The sequence below is a fragment of the Mugil cephalus genome, chromosome 24 (assembly GCF_022458985.1).
Source record: "Mugil cephalus isolate CIBA_MC_2020 chromosome 24, CIBA_Mcephalus_1.1, whole genome shotgun sequence".
NCBI classification, from domain to species: Eukaryota; Metazoa; Chordata; class Actinopteri; order Mugiliformes; family Mugilidae; genus Mugil; species Mugil cephalus.
The window spans coordinates 581,192-600,623 of NC_061793.1; positions in this window are offsets into that span (position 1 = coordinate 581,192).

The window sequence follows — 19,432 nt, forward strand, 5'->3', positions numbered from 1 at the left end:
TCTAGTGTCTATTTTATATCTATGTTTAAGGTGAGAGAGAAACAGCTGTTTGATTCTACTCTATGACAATATAGAGAAGTGACAATAAAAATGAGAGAAACCAGAGAAAAGAAGAAAGTCATTAGAAAGTGGAAGCAGCAGATGTTTGCTACTGCTCCCTGATCAATGACTCCAACAACCAATCAGCTGATTGATCAGCTCCATCTTTCATCAGCAGCAAAATGAAACATTGAAAATTTCAGCTTCTAGACCATCACATGGTTCATCCAAGTGTTGGAGCAAACAGAGACTGAATATTAGTTACTGACTCATAAATAAAAGAAAACTGATTGAATCAGAACTGACTGACCTCAGAGTCTCCAGTCTACAGTCTGGACTCTCCAGAAAACCACACAGCTGCTTCACTCCTGAATCCTTCAGGTTGTTGTTACTAAGGTCCAGATGTTTCAGATGGGAGGGGTTGGACTTCAGAGCTGGTCCCAGAGAATCACAGCTGATCTCTGACAGATTGCAGCTATTCAACCTGAATAAAGAATAAAAGATGAAATGATTGATGGTCAGTCAGATGTGTTGAGGTGTGAAATGTGTCCTGATCAATGAGCTGTTCTCTAAAATGAGTAGAGTGACTTTGTCCTTGTGTTATTGTGGATCTTCATCATGTCAGCCTTCTACAGACATCATCCAAACGTCAGCACAACATTCAGACAACTATTGATGTCAACACAGATCAATAAGATGCTGCTGACCTCTTTACAGGATCAATATCAATGATCAGACATTATCAGTCAAGTCACTTTGAAATAAACACAAAGCAAAGAAATCTTTGGACTTGATCAAGAAAACTTTGTCAGTTGAAACAAATGTGAGTTGAAAGGATCTTCTGGATCCAGATGTGACTCTTCAGCTCTAATCACAAACATTCATTGACTTCAACAACTAACAGTGGACGTTTTCTACACGTTCTGCTACAAACACTTGGAGACAAGGAAACAGAACAGATGAACTAAAGGACATTTACAGATTGATGGAGGAACATGAATTAGATTCAGTTGGTGATTAAACATATCAGATCTACAACAGTAACAGACAGTAAACTCACTCCAGAGTCTCCAGTCTACAGTCTGGACTCTCCAGAAAACCACACAGCTGCTTCACTCCTGAATCCTTCAGGTTGTTGATACTCAGGTCCAGATGTTTCAGATGGGAGGGGTTGGACTTCAGAGCTGGTCCCAGAGAATCACAGCTGATCTCTGACAAACTGCAGCCCCACAACCTGAATAAAGAATAAAAGATGTGAGTTTAATTCTGTGTTGCTGCCACACTAGACCAGGTCTCCTCTGTAAAATAGATCTCTGATCTCAAAGAGACAAACCTGGTTCAATAAAAATAAAAACCACGAAGTTCATTGTTCTCTATTATTGACACTTCAGAGACTAAACTATTTCAACAAATGACCACTTCATCGATATCATCAAAGAAAGGCCCGTAACTGATGTGAGTTTTATTTTAAAATTGTCCAAAGTTTAGAGTCACCACAACTTTACCATCATATTCATCTCAGCACCCAAATAAAACAGAAAACCACACAGCTGCTTCACTCCTGAATCCTTCAGGTTGTTGTTACTCAGGTCTAGATGTTTCAATCTCAATGTAAAGTCGTCCTTCATACCTAGAATAGCGGTGAGGATTTGGTCTGGGCCTGCCAATGAACTAGCACCTGTTTTGTCTCCACTAGCCATAGCAATGTTACTAGCTTGTACCAGATCAAGTGTGGAGTCTGATTTCACAGACTTTTGTGCGTATTTTGCCGGTTTCGGTGCCATTGGGACTACACCTCGCTTAAAGCTCAAAAAAGTAACTGTACTGGATTATTTGTGGTTTTCTGGATGTACAAAATTCAAAACTTTACAGAGGAGCTCTGATACACGTATGCTCAGTACTGCACCATAACCAGAACTCTGATGGAGACATTTAAATGAGGACTAAACATGACGCGTCATTTCATTATTGATCTTTACATTTAATTAGTTGTAAACCTGACTGGAACATTTTCATTACTGTCCATGGACATAGTTCAACAAGCTGCTGCCATATTAACTATTGCTGCTGAAAATATATTACACTGATAATAGACTGAAGTGGATTTTATATATTACATTTGTTCTATTTGTTTCTAGTGTCTATTTTATATCTATGTTTAAGGTGAGAGAGAAACAGCTGTTTGATTCTACTCTATGACAATATAGAGAAGTGACAATAAAAACCTTTGAAATCTAAAACTCTTGAATCCTGACTAAAATCAAATATAGTAGTAGTAGAGTCACAGTTTTCAGAGGACAAGGTGACGTCTTCAATCCAAAGAGATTCAGTTTAAAATGAGAGAAACCAGAGAAAAGAAGAAAGTCATTAGAAAGTGGAAGCAGCAGATGTTTGCTACTGCTCCCTGATCAATGACTCCAACAACCAATCAGCTGATTGATCAGCTTCATCATTCATCAGCAGCAAAATGAAATATTGAATATTTCAGCTTCTAGCCCATCACATGGTTCATCCAAGTGTTGGAGCAAACAGAGACTGAATATTAGTTACTACCTCATAAATAAAAGAAAACTGATTGAATCAGAGCTGACTGACCTCAGAGTCTCCAGTCTACAGTCTGGACTCTCCAGAAAACCACACAGCTGCTTCACTCCTGAATCCTTCAGGTTGTTGTCACTCAGGTCCAGATGTTTCAGAAAGACTAATCCCTCTCCTTACATCATTCTTTAACTGGACTCTTAAAGATGAGGAAGAAGATCAGCCATCCTCATTGAAAGAGAATAATCATTTATCCCCATAAAGGGAATGGCTTCAGAAAACTGTAGCGATGTCAGGCCCATACCTATTCTCTATGTAGACTACAAGATACACATCTATTATAGCAAAGAGATATGAGACATTTATGACAGACCAGACTGGTTTTATTGTAGGACTCTAAACACAAGACAATATTAAGAGGACTCTGTCAATAATCAGCTCCATCCAAACAAAAGACCAGAGCTATTTTGATGAGTCTTGATGTTTTTGAGAATACATTGGAGCTTCTTGTATCTCAGACTGAATTAAATCCATTCAAACTATTTATTCAAAGCCTCCAACTAGAATAAGAATCGATGGCATTCATGTCCTCTGCCTCCTGATCTGGAGGCTCCTTCTCTTTTCTTTGTTTCTGGTGTTTAATTACAGGAGTGGAGTCAGGTGAGAGGAGTAGTTCACCAGCTGTTAGTGACTCAATCAACTCCACTATTTATTCCAGGCTTCCCTCCATCTCATCACCACATCAGTAGACATGTTCAGACATCAGTGTTTTGTGAATTTCAGTCCTAATCATTTCTTTATCTTGTAGTAGTTAGACCCTGTTCTTCTCATCCTGCTCTGTAGATACTTTCTGTCTGTTTTACCTCTGCCTGGTTTTAGACCTGAAAGAAGAACTTTGTGTTCAGCATCTTTTAAAAGAATAATCACCAGCTGAATCCTGAAACTCTGCTTGTTGTGTTCTTCCATGTGGTTCCTCATGCACAGCATCAAACATCTCCCAGTCAGTTCCAAAGAGCTCCATGTTCAACATTATGTCTCAAATTAATTATTTTATATTTTGCAAGTCTGTGATAATTAACTAGCACAAGCCAACTTCTAATGCTAATACTAGCACTAACTTAGCGTCACCGGCATGTTGTTCGCTTTCAAGCTAAAGCAGTAAATCTGCAAGTCCATGAACTGTATATTATTTAAAACAGTACAATTAAATAAATATTGTTTATACACGTTATTGACTTTACCTGTGATGCTTCACCTGAGCCGGAAGCTCCACCCGGTCCACTGCGACAAGCCGTCTTTGGCTTCGGCGCATGCGTGTTTGGAGGAATCGCGGTTCGATTATTTTCCCCTGTGACCTGCCTGTGACCTACGTGACGTCATTTCAACACTTTTCTACTCGTACCCACAAACTTGAATTCTTGTTCACAGTGAAGACTTCGTAGTCGTAGAAATTAGAGTTGTATTCACAAGAGGATACGAGGGTTACGTTCGTCCCACCCTTCCTACGTTCGTCACGTGAGTAAGCGTATTGCGTCACTTCCTGATTCTGCACCGCTGCTGTGTGTGCTCACACTGTTTTAGCTCCGTTAAACATTTTCTGTATAAGTGGTGAAACTCGTGTTTTGAGTTTACTCAACCACCTGTCCTCTGCAGCACCTTGTTAATCTCACGTTTCTTCTCAGTTTAATCAACCTTGGTGGTGTATTTAGCGGTTAACTATGGCTACTTTCTCTCCCTCTGCTTCTTCTTCTCTCTCCTGCTCGTCGTGCCACATGTTTAGCTCCTCCTCTGCCTCCTTTAGTGTTAATGGTACCTGTAATAAATGTAGTTTATTTGTAGCTTTGGAGGCGAGGCTCTCTGTTTGGAAAGCACGGCTCCGCCCATGCAAAACCCAATAGCTAGCCCGCCCGTGCCGGTGCGAGGGACCAACGCGCCCTGTTAGCATAGCCCCTGCACTATCCCCCTGCAGCCCCCGTTAGCATAGCCCCTGTAGCTGTCCCCTGCAGCTCCCGTTAGCATAGCTCTGCTAGCGTCCCCCTGCAGCCCCGACAGCCGGGAAACCCAGGGCGGCTGGGTACGGTGGGAAAGGAGTTTTCCCCGGCCCACGGACCCCCCAAACCGCTTCACTTTTAAAACAGATTTTCCCCACTGGGTGACACACCCGTGAGAAGCCAACCCTTTGAAAATTTGGCGACCGATTTTGCGGAACTTTTGAAGTTAGGGGAAACCATTGACCAAGTTTAGATGTTTTCCGGGGCCAGAGGGGCGAACTAAATCTTACTTGAAATGCTGGTAATGCTAAGGCAAATGTAAGGCAACTATGGTACGTTTGTTATTCCGTTGGCGTAATGCCCAAGGGTTACGTCAATGGAGGTCCAAACTTAATGTTGAATGTGTGAAAGTTTGTAAAACTAGGGGGACTCCGTAGTTTTTTTGGGTTTCCCCTCCCCAAATCTGACCAGTGACGAATGTATGTCGCTGTGCATTCCCCCGCTGGTTTCTAGGTGGTGTCCAGCCAAAACGTGGCCTATGTTGAAAATTTGGGAAACTTTTTTGGGGGAAAGCCTGGGCGTTTAAACGAGATGGAGTTCCCCAAATTTGGGCGGGTGTTCTCTTTCTCTAGGTTTTTGCGATTTTTTTAACCCCCCCAAAACCCCATGAAACCCAATTTCACCCCAGGGGCAGAGTTGCAGCTTACAGCTTCTCTGCCGCTTCTCTATTTCTGTCTCACCCCCAAACTCCACAAAACCCCACAGATGTGCTGTCTGCTCCCAGATTTTTAAATGGAAAAATAACAATAGAGGAGTTATTCATAGGAACCTTACCCAAATCAACACAAATTATAGTAAAAACAGAGCAATAAAAAATTTTAAAATTGGTCTTTTGAATGTCGGGTCCTCTCATTAAATCTCTTTTATGCCCGATTTGAAAAACTGATCATCGTTTGTCTATTTAGTTTGACGAAACGGGGCTGCAGGATGGGTTGTCATTTTTAAATGATCCGGGGCCCCCCCGCATAGTCTATCACATTCCGGAGGTCAGGCGGGAGGAAGGGTGGCAGCAATCTTCCACTCTGATTTATGTTTAACCCTGACCTAAGAAAAAGCTTTAATTCTTTTAAAAGCCTCCTCTTGTCTTGCTCTCCAGAGGGAAAAACCCCAAAAAACCATTTCTCTTTTTTGTGGGTATCGCCCCCCTGTCCTTACTCTGATTTTTTTCTGAATTTCTGGTTTCTATGTGTTCAGTGCTTGAACAGATAAAAATCAAAAGTAGGTGACTTTAACATCTGTTGATTTTGGGCGTGACAGTTTAGCTCTTCATTTATGCATTTTTAGACTCAATTGGCTTTTCTCGAATGAAAAGGGTTTTAAACTCACTGTTTAAATCACCCTTAGATCTTGTATAACTTATGACATAGAAACGAAGGTCAACCATAATTCTCAAAACCCTCTTTTGTTGTCATTTTCTTGTAACATTTGAATTTACTTAAGAATTACACAAATTTTGGAAAGAATTTCGTTATAGTAGACATTATCTGATGATGCGTGACTAGAATAAAAGGAAATTAATACCTTAAATTTTTCCTCAGTGTCTTATGTCAGTGATGGGTGTCAGCAACCAAAATCTAACTCCTCACAAATAGATTATTTTGTTGACAGCAGGGACAGCATCGCTTAGTAAAATTTTAAAATCTAGTTGCTCCTCTTAAAAAGAAGGTGGAAATCGAAGGAGGGCAGCTCCATGGTATAATTCACGTTGAACAGTTCGAAAGCTGGAAAGAAATTTGGCATTCCACATTTCTGAAGAAGCCACATGCCTGGAAGATATTTTAAAACTTATTAAAAAAAATCTCCGAAAGATTAAACACGTATTATTCTTCATTAATAGAAGAAAACAAGCAACCCCAGATTTTTTTTTAGCTGTAGCCCAGGCTGACAAAGGTCACACTCTGTTGGCATCTATTCTTCAGACCTCGCAGTAATGATTTCTGAGCTTCTTCACTGTTTAAAATTGTTGGCTTTAGAGATAAAATTCTTTAGCATCCTTCCATCTTCAAAGATGAAAAGTACAGTGGCTTTGAAAACCTCTTGGGGACCGAGTCAATATTTGGATTTTTGTCTCTAATTGTTTTCCCCTGAGCTCATTCAGTTATTAAGCAGAACCATCAACTTGTTTTCTAGCCCCCACCCAAACTAATTTGCTAAAGGGGTTTACCTTTTAATTTAATCCTCCTATTAAATCAGTAAATTTATCTTTTTTAACAGGAAGTGCCCCAGTCTTTAAAACTGCTTAATTTAAAACCTTTATTAAAAAACCCCACATTGCCCAGATGTTTTAGCAACTATGGCCCCAATTTTCCAACCCTTTCCTTTTCTCAAAAGTTTTGGAAAGGGTTGTTGTCAATCGTTGCGGTATTTAACGGGAATGGTTTGTTTAAAGATTTTTTCAGTCGGGTTTTTAGAGCTCAATAGCACAAAAAACAGCCTGGTTAAAGTTCCCAATGATTCCTCATGGCTTCAGTAAGGGATTGTCTCTATACTTGTCCGGGTAATCCAGTGCGGGCATTTGACACTTGATCACAGTATTCTACTACAGAACTGAAAATTGATCAAAATTACAGGAACTGCCTAGATGGTTTGAATCATATCGCCAGACGTTTCCCAGTTTGTCCATGTAAAAAAAACAATCTTCTATAATACCAAATAAGCTAGGGGAATTCCCTCCGGGTTCTGTGTTTGGGGCCCAATTTTTTAAATTCCCCATTAACGTGCCCCCTTGGGCCCAATATTTTTAGAAACCGGCATAAACTTCCATTGCTACGCGATGATACCCACTATATTTTCCATAAAACCAAAATGAAAACAAAATCCTGGTTAAATTCCAAGCGCCTTAAAGAAAAAGCTTGAATGACCTGTAATTTTCTATTTTAAACTCAGACAAAACTGAGTTAGTATTTGGCTCCTAAACATGTCAGAGATTCATTTTTTAATCACCTGCTTTTTTTGGAGGCTTTTCCTTGGCCCCCATACTACTGTGAAAACCCTTGGTGTTATTTTGACCGGGAAATATGCCCTTTTAAATTTTCTCACATGAAGCGGGTGACCGGGATGCTTTCTTCCACCTTCGAATATCATAAAAACTAGGAGCACCCTTTCTCAGAGTGATGCGGAAAAACTAGTTCATCATTTGTGTTTCCGGCTGGTTTTGTAACTCGTTACTGTCTGGCCCCAAAGAGCTCTTTAAAAAAAAGCCCCCAATTGATTCAAAACCCCTGCAGAAGAGCACTGACGGGAAACCCAAGAGAGATATATTACCCAGTATAGCTTCTTCTTTGGGCTCCTTTAAATCTAGAATTAAATTTTAAAATCCCCCCCCTTTCATAAAAGGCCCCTAAAGGGCCCGAGCCCATATATCAAAAAGGGACCTCAAGAACCATACTTCCCAACAGACACTACTTCTCTAAGGGGTTTTGCTTGGGGTTCCTGAGTTTCAAAAGTAGAAGGGGGAGGTAAACTTCACATAGGCTCCCCCCTATGGAACCAGCTCCCTTTTTGGGTTCTGGAGGCAGACACAGTCTCTAGTTTAAGGTGGGTTTAAAGGGACTTTCCTTTTTGAAAAAGCTTATTGAGCGGGGATTCCTTAGCAACCATCCCCTTAGTTATGCTGTATAGGCCCTAGGCTGCGGGGGGACATGCACTGGGGACATGTCCTCCCCTCTTTCTTCTCGGGGGGCTCCTGTCCTAAATATTTATCTTTATTTTCTATCTCTTTAATTTACTAACCACTGTGTTCCTCTCTCCCCTCCATCATTTGTGAGGGTTCTGGCTGGAGGCTGAATATCTGACCGTGGAGTTCTAAGCTACATCTGCTCCCGTGGCCTCATCCCCAGCCCAGTCTTCATGGTCTGGGTCTGTGTATCAGACCTGTGGAGCTCCATAAACTACATCTGTCCAGTCTTCAGGTTCTGGAGTCTGTGTATCAGCCCTGTGGAGTCCATAAATACATCTGTCCCAGTCTTCAGGGTCGGGATCTGTGATCGACATGTGGGCTCCTAAACACATTGCCCATCTTCATGTCCTCCTCCGGTGTATCCTACCTAGATGAAAAATTCACCAACCTCCCCATGTTCCTTTTATACTCACAAACTGTCACGATCATCAGCTAGGGTGTTTATTACAGACCCTATATTTTCCTTAGCTTGATGTTTTGTATCTATGACAGAAGTTTTTTTATCTTGGGTTTCTCCTGCTCTTCTTTTCTCTTTATCTTCTCTTTTTTCTAACCGGCGGGGCCTTCGGCAGAGGGGCCCCTCCTATGAGCTGGGTTCTGTAAAGGTTTCTTCCTGAAAAAAGGGGAGTTTTTCCTTGCCCCCGTCGCCTCAGGTGCTCTGGGGGTTTCAGGGGGTTTTTTGTGAAGTGTCTTGAGACGATTTGTATTGTTTTTGGGCGCTTTATAATAAAACTAAATTTGAATTAATTGAAGACTTTTCACCCAGTTTTTTAGATTCATACGCACATAAAAACAACCCCTAAGCCAAAAAAAATTTCCAGCTCCGCATATGACAGCAGAATTTTGGTACCAACTTTATGACATACAAATGTTAACATTCAAAAGGAATGGTTGAATCGTGCACACATCTTTTTGATTGCTTTTTTAAACCCATAGAAATTGGGGTTTAAATCTATCCTCGTTAGAGCCCCCTTTCTGGGTAGTACCCCAGCACACGTTCCCCCCCAACGATGGGTAATACCACCCTTTGAAATGATGACCTAGTTTTTTTGTCTAACAATTTCGAGGGGTTTTCCCCACAGATTTTTTTCCTATTTTAACCTCAATTTCCACTATTTGTCGAACTAAAGAAGGTACTTGGATGAAGAAATTTCCACAACCCAGTCACCTTTTTCAACACCTTTTGGATTTTAGCAAAGAGCTGAAACTCTGGAAAAGTTCTCTGGTGATATCCCAAAATTTCTTTTAATTCTCGTCACTTGGGAATTTGGACTTCAAATGAATGTCACAGGGACCTCCTGCACACCCCAGGGAAAACAAAAAGTGTTTCCAATGCCTTTTTTAAAAACGATACATCTAAAAAAAGCACCATGAGAGCGAAAAAAATTTTTTGCTTTGAAAACCCGGGGAGGTTTTTATAAATAAAGGTTTTTCCCTCACCGGTTTTTTTTGGATATTGGGTATCACACATTTCTTGGAAAATGGACTCTACTCATTTTTTCCTACCCATTCAACCAAACCAACCACTGGGAACAACTCAGGGTTCGTGTCTGCTCAAGGACACTTGGGCATGGGGCCCATGGGTGGAACCACAAACCCCCTGTCAGGCCGCCCTGGGGCTATAGACGAATGAGGAATTAAAGGCATTAAATTAAAGGACAAAAAACTAAACCTGTCATTTGCTGATGAAATCATATTATTTGAGAGTCCCAAAAAAAGTTTACCCATTTAACACCTTCACCTTAAATGTGAATAAAACCCCTGTTTTAAAATTAAAATTCCATCCCAGAAATCTAGAGAATGTACAACTGAAATGGATTCAAATAAAAAGTATCCGGGTTTTGCTTATCACTTGTGTTTAAAATCCTCTTCAGTTAGTAGAGTCACCCGAGATGGTCAGCTTTGCACAAAAAAATGAATGATTAAAATAAAACTTTTCCCCTGAGGCGAAACTGTTTAAATTGTTTTTAAAATCTGGGATGTGATGATTTCCAGTTTAATACAAAATAATAAAAAACCCAATAACATATTATACCTTCCAACTGGCCAAAGATGAGGGGGTGGACCAAAGTAAAAGTTTATGCAGCCAACTCTCCATTTTTTAAATGTTGGGCAAGACTAGGAGCAAAGTGGAAACTGTTGAGATAACGTACAATTGAAAAACCTGTATAATTTGTAGAGGAAGATGAACTGGTTTGATTATGACCCTAGATTTAACCCGCAACCTTCAGAAATTGGGAATTATAGAAATTTTTAAAGGACAAATTGACTGTTCAAATGTTTTCTTCCCAAAAACAGTCACTGTCATATGGGGCGATTCCAGAGTTTTTGGATCCTCTATCCACACTGACTGTGAAGTGGTCTTTCCTAACACAATCACTTTGAGCTGACACTAATATGAAGCTTCAGCGCTGACTGACACTAATCAAAATTCCCTTTGAGTTCCTGTCCCTCCACTGCAGCTCAGAGGAAACACTGTGGAAACACAAACTGATCTGACTGGATGGCTGAAGAACAAGATGAAATTTTAAAAATCAACAAACCAACAACCTATGGATGTTGTCCTCCCCCCTGGTCTCCTGGAGTCAGACTATAAGGGGATTTGTCCCCCCCGACAGTATGGCAGAAAAAATGATTAGCGACACCAAGGACCTGTTAATTTCAACCATTGAAAAACTGGACTTGATTGGGGTTTTGATCAGACCCACCACCGATGTGGGAGATTCCCCCTGATTTCGGAACTGATGTCCTTTTTTCAGTCTTTGGGGCCCTTTTTTTTTAGGGACAGCCAACAAGAGAACTCATCTAAATGGATTCCCTTCTTCAGAAACCCCGAGAAAAAAAGAAAGAAAACGACCCCAGAGTCTCCAGTTTACAGTTTGGACTCTCCAGTCCAGCAGACAGATGTTCACTCCTTTAATTTAGGTTGTTTCCCCTCAGGTCCAGATGTTTTTAGATTAGAGGGGCTGGGAGCTGGAAAATAAGACAGAGTTCACAGCTTCTCTTGAGGTTAAGCCCCCCGTCTGAAGAGACAAGACAGAAAACCCTTTAAACTTTGGGACCAAACTGACAGGTTGATGTGATTTTTTGAGATGAAAATTAAAAGGCTTTGTTGGGGCTTTGCCATGGCAGGCTTCAGAGAGCCTCCTTGAAGCAGGTATTTCTTCAGGTCAAAACCTCCAGATTTCTCCCGATGACAGTTAGAGAAGGCCAGAGTGACCACTGAGCAGGAGAAGTTTATCAGTGGAGAGACGTCCTAATTCAGGGGGCGTGGATTCCTCCACTAGAGAAAACCCTCATTCAGTTCATTCAGCAGTGGAACAGATTGATGCTTCTCTCTGCGACACATTCTCACTGATCTTTCCCCCTTTAGTACTGGACTGTTTCCTGATTGGTCTTGTCTACCTCCCGTCTGTGTCAGCAGGCCCCGTAGGAGAGTCTGATTGGCTGCGTGAAAAAACCCGGAGGAAGCGGAGGAAAAAGCCCGGGGTCCCTTTGGTTTGAAGGCCCGCCACAGCCCTCTGATGGGACGGTTAGTTCAGGTGTGTTTCTAAAGACTTTAGACAACAAGATGTAGTTTTTGTTTTTCTTCCCTCGGTTGACTCCAGGTTGATGAAGGTCGATGGCATGAAGAGAGCCAGAAAACTCCTGAACGTCAGATGGACGAAGCAGAAAAACCCTTTTCCGGGACAGGCCCCTCCTCTTTTAAAGATTGTGTGAAACCCTCCTGAGTACACTGGGTGCTCGATACGTGCCACACGTTTCAGGTTGATCCCTAAAGATCAGGTTTCCCTTTTTGCAACTGACCAAAAAACCAGGGGTTTCCCCGAGACTTAATCATCCCTGCTCCGGACTCCAGTGTGGATCTGTCCAGCTCCTCCCTATACTTGACCTTCTTGACTTTGCCCAACCCCCAGGAAGTGGATGTACATCTCAGTCAGGGTCTTGGGCAGCTCTCCCCCTCTGTGGTTTTCCAACAAAATTCTCCCGAACGTAGCATGATCCAGCAAAGATGGGATGGGACACGATGTGGAGGTTCGTGATGTCTTGAGTGGGAGAGTCCGCTGGCGTCCTCTCCCTGAACCTCTTCCTGAAAAATCCTTCTTCGGGGGGCAGTGAACCCTCGACCTCTTCACCATGTCAACCACTAGGGGGATCTGATTGGCTTTCTGCAGGGGGTGTGGTTATCAAGAGGCGGGCGAGGGAAGAGTTTCCCCTGATGAGGTTTGTAGCACCACCCCTGAGGTGGATCTGTAACATCAGTCAGGATCTCGTCTTGTGGGAAATCCAGAGGAAGTCGACACCAACCAGACCATCAAAAATGAACACAACCGGAAGTCTTCAAAGTGCGATTCCTGCTTTTTTGGTTTCAGTGAAGAAATGATGAACAAGTTCCACCAAAATGAATTTCCCCTTTCACCACATTCAGCTCTCTGAAAGTCAATGGAAAAAATGAAGTGGATGTCCTGGTTGGCTTTTTCTTCAGCCCAGTCCAGAGTGAACTTCGTGTTAAGACTGTTTTCCCCTGCCAGCCATCCCCTTTTTCATCACTCTTCTTATTGGTCCATGTCTTCCAGGGGAGGCTTTAAAGAGGTCTTCTTGTCTGATGCTTGTTTTGGGGGCTGTGTGGTTTCCTGGATGCTGTTAATCTTTCTGCCCCCATGTTTATCATTGACCTCTGCAGCCTCCCTCTGTGATGTAGAGTTGTGTGATTCATTTAAAGGTTGAGTTTCCAGCTTGCAATTCCCTCAAACACACCCTGGAATTCTCCTTCAGACCAGATTTAAAAATTTTCGCCCCAACTGCAGCTTTATGTCCCGTGAAGAAAAACAAAAAAGATGAATGAATTTAAAATTCCAGTAAATATTCCCAACAAGTCATTTTCTAAGAATGAGTGTGTGAATTTATTTTTTGGTTCATCTGAGACTTAGTAAATGTGTTTTCTCCAGCAGCTTCAATTTTTTAGGAAAAAACCTTTACTGCTTGCAGACAGTCACCGCTCCTTGCTTCTTCTCCTAGGGGAATTCCTGTCATCTTCAGGGGAAAAAATCTCTGCGCTCCCCCTCTGCTCTTCATCTTCACCCTCCCCAAACCCCTCTCCTCCCTCTGACTCTCTGAGCTTCTGGGGAATCTGGACTACAACCTTCTGGTTTCTTTAGTCTTTTTAAAAAGTGATGATGTTGTCCCCCAGAGCTGGAACAGAAAACGATATGAATGACACAAGCAGACTGCAACCCTGGAGACAAACATCAGATCCCTGTTGGACACACTGACAAACCATGGTCTCAAAGAGCAGCATGGAATGATGGAAAGAGTTTTGTACATGTACAGACCAGAAAAAAAGGGTCCCCCGTGTGTCGATGTTGTGGGTGACTGACCCCTTTGAACCCTGGCTCTGCTGGTGGACTTGTGGGCCCCAATCTCACAATTAGCTCTCATCATGTCTGTCCCACAGAGCCAAACCTTTTTCACAGTCACGACACAGTTTTTCTTGCTTTTGGTTTAAATGGATACCCGCCACACTCAGCGCTCTTTTTGTTTCCTCCTCTAAGTCCTTTAAAAAAAGAGTTAGTTTTTAAGACAGACTCAGTTGGGGCAATGACACCAAATCTTCCGGTCCTCAAAAAGCTTGGGGAAAGGAGCTGAGGGGACTAAGAATGAGAGAAACAACTTTTAAACCCAAAGTTACAGTGGGTTTACAAGTCCTTTCATTAAGTATTTAAAAAAAAAAACCCCAAAAAAAAAAAAAAAAAAAAACGAACAGCCGTTTTTTCTCACGTAAACCCATTGGAAAAGATGTGGGTAAAAAAAGACTAATTTATTTTCACTTTAACTACATGGAAAAGGAAAGTTGGTTTTCACCATATGATGCTTTGGCTTTTTTTCACTGAAAATATTTTTTGTTGTTTATTTCATATTATTTTATTTAAAAACCTTTAAATCAAATTGATAAACTCTAACACTTGTCAAGACTCAACCCCCAAATGGTTTTTTTTATTCGTTTTTTAAAAAGTCATAAAAATTTTTAATTCTGCAATTTTAAAAATTTCAGTTTAGGATTTATTTTTTTAGTTGGGGAATTTTTAATAACAATAGAAATATTAGAAACAGTAATTGATGTTGTAAAAAATTCAGTAAACCCGTTGTCAAATGAATCGAAAAATAGTTAATAACCAAAGGCAGTGTCATAGCTACTGAGCCCTGGATTGGCTTTTTCATCCACCCCCCAAAATGTTCTACCGGCAGTTACCATTCAAACCCGTGTCCTATACCAAAAGCCTGCTTCTCAAAACAACCTCCAAAAGGTTAAAGGGGGAAACTGTAGAAAGGGCTAGTCTCCTCGACTCATGGATGAAGCTGGAATGGTTTACCTCTCAGGGGGCAGAGGGTTTTGTCCTTTAAAATCAATGAGGTGATCATTGGACCCAAACACTCTTTTAAGGACACACGCTGAGGTCGGACTGACCGTTAGAGAGAAGAATCAGTTCAAATTTGGTCAACTGGACGCTTCAGAGTAACACATTTTCATAGTTAAAGAAAATGAAGAGAAATAAACTATTAATAAAAATTCTCTGGTCTAAAGTTTTTAAAAAGAATCAGAAAAACGAGGAAACTTTTTCCTCTCAGGAGCAGGGGTTGAGTCCTTTAAAATTAATGATGCCTTATTGGCCAATCACTCTTGAGGGAAAAACAATGGGGTAGTGAATGACTGAAACCCGTCACCCCTCCCGCAGATGTCTGACTCCCCCCCTCTTTTTCCTCCCCTGGTCCTGCTGCTGAATCCACATCAAATTTCTACCTTTTAGCAGAGGAAACACAAAACATCATCTGAAAATTCACTGGAAACATTTGTGCTGTAAAAACATCAGCTGATCCCCACTGATTGGCTCTGATTCTGTCAGTTAAAGTGCTGTATCCAAACCCGTGTGAAATCTTTTCCAAAAATGACGGGCAAAAAAAGTTAGTGACCTAACCCAAGACAAACCAGATCAGCGTTTTTTTTCAAAGAGCTGAAAAAAGAAGAGTCTCCCCCTCACACCCGGCACTAGAGACTCAGGGGAAATATTCCTGGAACCAGTCCAGGGCCACCCGTGATGGAGGAGGACAGGAAAGGAGGGAGGAGGGAGATTTTCACAACAAGATCCCCTTTTACGGTCCATAGATTTGAGCCTGTATCCTTTTTAAATTATCATTTTATGAAATTGTTGGGTTAAAAAAAACGAGTGAACCTGGACTCTGTCTGAAATTGCTGCTCAAATTTTTTCTGTCTGTGTCAGTTGGAATAAAATAAGAAGAATGACCTTTGATTCAGTCAAAATAACATTTAACGATGTCATAAAATGACTTCTTCTTTTAAACAAAGGAACAATTTAAAGAGGAAATGGAAAATGTTGTTTTTGTCTCCCCGAAAAATTCTTTAAAAATGTCATTTAAAAAAGCGAAACGTTTATTTATGAATCATTTCTAACTGGAAACGTTTTTTAATTGATCATTTAGTGAGAAGGGTTAAAGTTTCTACTTTCACTTCTTTTAAAGGACCTTTGTGTGTTTATGTAATGAAGGGTTAAAGGACTGCACAAAGACGCAATGACCCCTGTCCCCGAACTGTAGAAAGAAGTTTAGTGACGTACTGGAGTAAAAATACAAGTTATTTTTAGATGTCAATGTCCCCAAAAAAGTCCAATAAACGGACCGAGGCCCTACGGGACTTTGAGAAAATTGGCTCAGTTCCGGGGAAGCTCAGCTCACTGCTGTTGGTTTTTCTCAGGAAATACGTAAATTCAGAGATTCTGATATAAAAATGATTGAATGATGGAATCAAACAGAAGGTGATCAAGGTGTCAATAGAAAATGTGGGATCGTTTCATATAGGCCTCCCAGACTCTAAAACCCTTTTAGCTTGACTCAGTTTAAAAAAATCAAGTTAGCAATTTTTGCTGTTTGTTGGAGCTGAGCTGCTGACGCTGATTCACCAAGAAAACATTTAAAACTGCTTCTTACCTTCAGCGGGGGTTGACCGGGGGAAAACACGGACACGATTGGGGGAAAATTTCTAAAAATGAAAACCCGGAAAAATACCTGCAGGCCCGGGGTAGCTGGGAATTTTTGGGGGCCCTTAAAAAATTGGGGTGACATGACTTTTTTTGTCTTTTATTTTTTTATTTGTTTTGTGTTTCCCTTTTTTTTTTTTTCCCGTTTCTTAGTTTTCCCGTCGTTGTGTCTCCTTGTGGTTTGTCTGTCTGTTTGTCATGTTGTGTTTCCCCGTTTTTGACAGGTAGACCTGTGTCCGGTCTCTGCTCTGCTGCTCCTTCCCGGCCCCCCCTTTTAAGTTTTTTGATGTCCCCGGGATGTGTTTTTTGGGGGCATCACTTAATTTACTTATGTAAATCACAATAAATTCCATTTGGTATATTTTTTTTTTTCTTTTATATTTTTTATATTTCCCAACGTTTGTACATTTCTTGTTTACATTATTTTCTGTTTTGTGCTGCACCTAAAGCCTTTTGGGGTGGAATTTAATCCTGTATTGTGTTTGCACATGTCAGAATTGACAAAAAAGTTTACTTGACTACATCCAAATAAAATTTAAAAAAAAAAAATAAAAAGCATCTCCGTATGCACAGTGGCTCGGTGGTTACGCTGAGCCTCCCCGCAAGAAGGGCTGGGTTTGAGTACCCCTGCATGGGTTCTTTCCGGGTACTCCAGCTTCCTCCCACCTCCAAAGGCATGCTTGTTAGGCTAATTGGTGTCTCTAAATTGACCTTAAGTGTGAGTGTGAGTGTGAATGGTTGTATGTGTTAGTGTTAGCCCTGCGATAGGCTGGCGACTTGTCCAGGGTGTACCCCGCCTCTCGCCCGATGCCAGCTGGGATAGGGTCCAGCAACTCTAATGCAGGATTAAGCGGTACGGAAGATGAGACCTCATGCCGAGGGTATGTTTACAGCAAAATATTATATTGCTCACAAATATTAACAGTTTTGATCCTGTTATCTGGGCTGAGGGAAACACTCTGAAGCTACATTCATGCTCCTGTATTAGGAGCTGCAACCACGTGCAATAATGGGACATGTGCAATTCCGACCTGACATGAAACTGTGAAAGTATGTTGGAGGAGAGTGTGTTGTATTTATTCAACCTTGTTTTAATTACATTTATAGCTACTTTCTATTTTTTTTTTACTTTTATAGCAACTTTTTTTTTTTTTTTAAGTTTTTTTTTTTTTAAATAGTTTGTAGTTTGTATTTAGCAATGATGGGTCTAGTTTTTGTTGTTTCCACAGTAATGTCAATGACGGTCATTCATTCATTCATTCATTCATTTATTTGTAGGAGAGCATTTCCTTGATCACGTCTCTATTTTCTGTGTTGTGGTGATTTCTGTAAATATAGCATTTGCTCAACATTTATTAGCTTCAGTGTGTAATGTCTGAAACTCAGTGAGAAACTCTACACAGGTGGTCAGTTCCAGACCAACGTACTACATGTAATGAAGTTACATGTAATTAAAGTGACACACACACACAAAGACACACACACACAAAACACACACACAAAGACACGCAAACACACACACACGCACAAAACACACACACGCACGAACACACAGACACGCACACACACACACACCAACACACAAACACACACACACAAACACACACACACATAAACACATACACACAAACACACACACACACACAGACACAAACACACACAACACGCACAAACACGCACACACACACAGACACACACACACACACACAAACATGCACACACACACTCACACACACACAGACACACACAGACACAAACAAACACACACACACACGCACACACAAACAAACACACACAAGCACACGCACACACACACACAAACACATACACACAAACACGCACACACACAGACACAAAAACACACAACACGCACACACACAAACACACCGACACACACACACACACAGACAAACACACCAACACACATACACACAAACACGCACACACACACAGACACACACACACAAACACACTCACACACACTCAAACACACACACGCACAAACACACACACGCACAAACACACCCACACACATTCACACACACACAGATACAAAACACACACAAACACGCACACACACACACAAACACATAAACACATACACACACAAACAAACACACACATACACACACAAACACACACACAGACATGCACACACACACACACGCACACACACAAACACACTCACACACACACACACACACACACACACAAACACACGCACACACACATATACACACAAACAAACACACACACAAACACGTACACAAACATGCACACATACACACACACAAACACACATACACACACGCGCACACACACACACACACACACACAGACACACACACACAGACACAAACAAACACGCGCTCACACGCACACACACATACACACACAAACAAACACACACAAGCACACACACACACACAAACACATACACACAAACACGCACACACACACAAACACATACACACAAACACGCACACACACACAGACACAAACACACAGAAACACGCACATACACGCAGACACACAAACACACCAATACACATACACACACACACACACACACACTCACACACACTCAAACACACAAACACACACAACACGCACACACACGCACACACACATACACACACACGCACAAACACACACACACACAGACACAAAACACACACAAACATGCACACACACACACACACACACAAACACACACACAGACACAAACACACACAACACAAACACACACACACAAACACACACACACAAATACGCAAAGAAAAAAGAGAAATAAAAACTATGAAAGCAAACAGATACAGTGATAAACAGGTGAGCTACACACAAACTGACCCTGGATCATGGAGCATCATGGAAGGGAGATTATTCATTTTCTGAAAACCTCAATTGACTTGATCAGTTTTCATCACTTTGCGCATGCTTTTATATCCACCAATGTTTACAAACACGTGTGTGTTAATTGCGCATTAATGTGTCTCTGATGTGCACATCCTCTGAGAACTACTTGATGTCACATTATTGACGCCAGCCATGATGTTTCACCTTTGATGCATCTG